Source organism: Sceloporus occidentalis, unplaced genomic scaffold (genome assembly GCF_023333645.1).
Source record: "Sceloporus occidentalis isolate IW3139 unplaced genomic scaffold, rSceOcc1.0.p SCAF_73, whole genome shotgun sequence".
NCBI classification, from domain to species: Eukaryota; Metazoa; Chordata; class Lepidosauria; order Squamata; family Phrynosomatidae; genus Sceloporus; species Sceloporus occidentalis.
This window is the reverse complement of record NW_028317053.1, coordinates 1,865,071-1,869,969: the sequence shown is the minus strand read 5'-3', so window position 1 is coordinate 1,869,969 and position 4,899 is coordinate 1,865,071. Positions and strand designations below refer to the sequence as shown.

General features: G+C 48.8%; 1 long non-coding RNA gene across 1 annotated transcript; it reads left to right on the top strand.

The window, feature by feature from the left end:
- Positions 1-795: 795 nt before the first annotated feature.
- LOC149286016 (uncharacterized) lies at positions 796-1,545 on the top strand. The gene is made up of 4 exons (XR_016277744.1): positions 796-851; positions 972-1,141; positions 1,243-1,329; positions 1,446-1,545. It is a non-coding gene; the product is annotated as an uncharacterized LOC149286016 (long non-coding RNA).
- Positions 1,546-4,899: the final 3,354 nt, after the last annotated feature.

Genomic DNA, 4,899 nt, shown 5'->3' with positions numbered 1-4,899 from the left:
ACTGTCTGTAAGGAAACCAGGGACAGAGGATCCCCTCTTCAGCTAATTCCTCTCTGGTTTTGATTTGCTATATTCCTTCATTGGGGTTTTTGTTAACACTTCTTTATTACAAGTCACCCATGTTTTGGAAGTTAGGCTCCTCTCCTTAAAACCGCCGCAGGGCTGGACACCCGCTTTGGGGTTTTCGGAAACAGTTTGCTTTGGCACTTCCTCCAAGTCCTCTGCAGTGGCTTCCTAATATAATGGTCTGGGAATTATTTATGCACCTTGTCTTTCTGAGACCAAAGGTAAGCGTGGAAACCGAAATGAGCATTAAAACCTTTGAGAGACAATAGGTGTTTTTTCCTTTTTAAAGTTATCCAACCCAAAACCCACATTAAAGAGCAGGCCTGATAGGAAGGAAGGCAGGACACGTTGCCAAGGCTTTTCACATACGGGCAACAAACGGGAGTCACCTCCTTTTCCCTGCTGTCTTTTTCCCTCCTGACAGACAGAGGAGAACGTACATCTGGTGTGCCAGACCTACCTCACTTCCTCCAGAAAAATGAAGAAGGCGCTGACAGAGGCCATTGCAGCCAGCCATTTGGACTTGTTTCTACAGCATTTCCTGAAATCGAAAGAAACGTAGGTGGCTTCCCCCTCCCGAGAGCACCCCATTCCCCCCCCCCGGGCTTCTGGGGGTCAGGCAGGGATGTCATTGGCTCTCCTTCCCTTTCTCTAGGGCCTGCGATGAGCTCATGTGTGCTGTCTTGGCTTCACCCGAGTGCAACCTCAACACCTGCATGAATGCGTTCATCATCAAAATGAATGAATATCAGAATCATGACAGCGAGGAACTCCCTTTGGCCAAGGTAAGGGTCTGACCCTCGCATGGCTCATCCGCAAGGCAGGAAACCCAAGGTAGTTTCCCATCTGCGAGTGACCCTCCCGCCTTCCAGGTTGTTTACCAGAAAACCTGCTTCTCTCCTCAGCTGAAGGCGCTCAGAGGGATCAGGGCCATTGTAACGGAGCACAGCAACATCCAGGGCCTGAAGTACTGGCTGCAGTTCCACCTCGTGACCCTGGCCAATGTCTTGGTCAGCCACTACCAATCCAAGGAGCACGGGACCATCGAGAAGGCCAAAACGTGCCTGGTCCCAGGGTCAGTTGGCTGCAAGGCAGGGCTGGGGCAGGAGTGGCCAGTGGGCTGGATGCAGGGATACAAACCAACCCTCTTTTCTGTCCCCTCTCTCTTTCTTCCAGGGAAGCAATTGATATCTTGGCAATCCTGCTCCAGAGGCTGGACCTGGTGTACCTCATGAAGGCCAAGCTCTACCCCATATGAATGCTGTGAGTCTGGGTTCCTTCCGTCTTTCTCTCTCTCTCTCTCTTTTTCTCTGGGAGATGGCTTTCCCTTAAAATGGGAAGACTCACGAATAAAAGGCATCTCTCCTTCCCCCCCACAGGACTGAACAGCCATCGCTTCCACCTGCGCTGTGCCTCCGCCCGAAAGGACCTCCATCCCCAGCCTTTCTTTCTCTTCCTTCCTTTCTTCTTTCCTTCCTCCTCTCTTCCCACACTCTGTCTCTTTCTACTGCCTCCCTTCCCCCTCCCTCCCTCCCTCCCTCCCTCCCTCCCTCCCTCCCTTCCTCCCTCCCTCCCTCGCTTGCTTGCTTCCTTCCCTACCTTCCCTTTCTTTTCTTTCTTTCCCTCCCTCCCTCCTGGCTTCCTTCTTTCTTCCCTTCCTTCCTTCTTTCTTTCCTTCCTTTCCTCCCTCCCTCCCTCCTTGCTTCCCTTCCTTCCTTCCCTTCTTTCTTTATATTATTCCTTCCCTCTTTCCTTCCTTCCTTTGCTTTCTTCCCTTCCCATCCTCCCTCCCTTTCTTCCTTTCTACTGCCTTCATTCCTTCCCTACTTAATTCCTCCCTTGCTTCCTTTCTCCCTTCCTCCCCTTCTTTCCTTTCCCCTTTCCTTCCTTCCTTTTCTTGCTTCTCTCTTCCTCTCTTCCCTATATCTTTCTTCCCTTCCTTCTTTCCTCAACTATTTCTCCCTTCCTTCCCTTTCTTCCTTTCTCAACTATTTCTTTCTTCCCTCCTTCCCTTCGCTCTTTCTTTCTTTCCTTCCTTGCCTCTTCCTTGCTTTCTTCTTTCCCTCTTTTCTTCCTTCCTTCCTTCTCTTCCTTACCTCCCTCTTTCCTTCTCTTTTTCCTTCCTCCCTTCTTCTCCTTCCCTTCTTCTCCTTCCCCTCTTCCCTTTCCCCTCTTCCCCTCTTCCCCCTTTCCCTTCCCTTTCCCTTCTTCCCCTTTCCCCTCTCCTCCCCTTCCTCCTCCCCTCTCCCTCCAGTGCCTTTCCCATGGAAGAGGAGGACCCCAGGCCCAGGACTCTGGGAGCCAGAGGCAAATGGAAAGGGCACACATTCCTCTCTGCCCAGGCAGCTCCAGTGTCAGGAGGAAATGTCCTTGCCCTTCCTTCCTTCCTTCCTTCCTTCCTTCCTTCCTTCCTTCCTTCCGCCTGGCCATCTCCAGAGAATGGCAGGAACAAACTCCCAGTGGGACAAGGCCAGTAAAATCAGCCCAGACTCCCATGAATGGAGGAGGAGGTGGAGGAGGCTGCAGAGCCCAAAAGGCCTACTGCTCTTATAGTTTTTAAAAGTATTACCATATTTGAAGTATTGCATTAGTGTATTGTTCTTTTATTGTTGTGATTATTATTATTATTCTTGCATAGGTATGGTATGGTAGCATTTGTAATTAGTGTAATGTTTAATGTTTAGACTGTCGCTCACTGCTAGCCTTTTGTTATAGCAGTTATGAACCTTTGTTTTAATGAATTTTCTAATAATAAACCCTTATGTTGAGTAGTAACTTTTGTGTTCATGCACTTTGCTGTGTTTTCTCTTCAAACCCTCTAAAACTTCCCACTTTCTCAGCTGCTTTTAATAATGCCCCAGTTTCTCTGTCTTTTTCCTCACCTTCCTTCCATTGCAAACCCTCTATTTATCCCAATTAATAGGGAAAGCAGACGAGAAACCGGAACAATCAGCGAAATAAATAAATGCAACAAGAATGATAATAAAATTATATACTGTACACACACATTTCCAGTGGACCCTGGTTGGACGCCGCAGGAGTTTGCTCCAGGATCCACCGCGGATTTAAAAACACGTATGATCAAGTCCACATTTAGATTTACCTTCAAGTGATGGCAGCCAGGCTGAAAAGCCTCTCATGGGGGGGGGGGGAGTACAGAAATAATGCCCTTGGACACTGCTTTAGCTGCCACGGCTCCATCCTACGCGATCCTGGGATTTGTAGTTTGTTGTTGCACTTTTCTGACAGAAAAGCCTAAAAATCTCACAGAACTAAAAATCCCATCAGGGCCATGGGAAAAGACCAGTGAAGACATGTGGACCCAGTTGCAGCAACACGGAGCCAACTGGTCAGCACCAGCCAGAATTGGTGGCCCGCCAGAGTGATTCTATGACCCACCTCTGGCAGAGGTTGGCCACAGAGTTGCCTTGGACGACCTGGAGGTTCCTAGAGAACATTACTAGGCCTTTGTAGCTCCTCCATTACAGCTCCACGGTCAGTGTCTGTCAGACGTTGACCACAGAGTTGCTAACCCTGGAGCGTCTGGAGGTTCCTAGAGAGAACACTCTACTAGGCCTTTGTAGCTCCTCCAGCACAGTTCTATGGTCAGTGTATTTTGGTCGTTGAGCACAGAGTTGCCCTGGAGGACCTAGACATTCCTAGAGAGGACACTCTACTAGGCCTTTGTAGCTCCTCCAGCGCAGTTCTATGGTCAGTGTCTGTCGGATGTTGACCACAGAATTCCCCTGGAGGACCCAGAGATTGCTAGAGAGAACACTCTACTAGGCCTTTGTAGCTCCTCCAGCGCAGTTCTATGGTCAGTGTCTGTTGGACGTTGACCACAGAATTCCCCTGGAGGACCTAGAGATTCCTAGAGAGAACACTCTACTAGGCCTTTGTAGCTCCTCCAGCGCAGTTCTCTGGTCAGTGTCTGTCGGACATTGACCACAGAATTCCCCTGGAGGACCTAGAGATTCCTAGAGAGAACACTCTACTAGGCCTTTGTAGCTCCTCCAGCGCAGTTCTCTGGTCAGTGTCTGTCAGACGTTGACCACAGAATTCTCCTGGAGGACCTAGAGATTCCTAGAGAGAAGACTCTGCTAGGCCTTTGTAGCTCCTCCAGCGCAGTTCTCTGGTCAGTGTCTGTCGGACGTTGACCACAGAATTCCCCTGGAGGACCTAGAGATTCCTAGAGAGAACACACTACTAGGCCTTTGTAGCTCCTCCAGCGCAGTTCTATGGTCAGTGTCTGTTGGATGTTTACCACAGAATTCCCCTGGAGGACCTAGAGATTCCTAGAGAGAAGACTCTGCTAGGCCTTTGTAGCTCCTCCAGCACAGTTCTCTGGTCAGTGTCTGTCGGACATTGACCACAGAGTTGACCTGGAGGACCTGGAGGTTCCTAGAGAGAACACTCTACTAGGCCTTTGTAGCTCCTCCATCACAGCTCCACGTTCAGTGTCTGTCGGACATTGACCACAGAGTTGCCCTGGAGGACCTGGAGGTTTCTATAAGAGAATATTACTAGGCCTTTGTAGCTCCTCCATCGCAGCTCTACGGTCAGTGTCTGTTGGACGTTGTTGTTGTTATTATTATTATTATTATTAACCTTTATTTATATAGCGCTGTAAATTTACACAGTGCTGTATTATTATTATTATTATTATTATTATTATTAACTTTTATTTATAAAGCACTGTAAATTTACACAGCGCTGTACATACAATCTTTTTAATTGGACAGTTCCCTGCCCTCAGGCTTACAATCTAGAAAGACAAGACACAAAAGGAGAAGGGAAAGATGGTGGGGAGGGAGCCTCTCTAGTAGGATAATA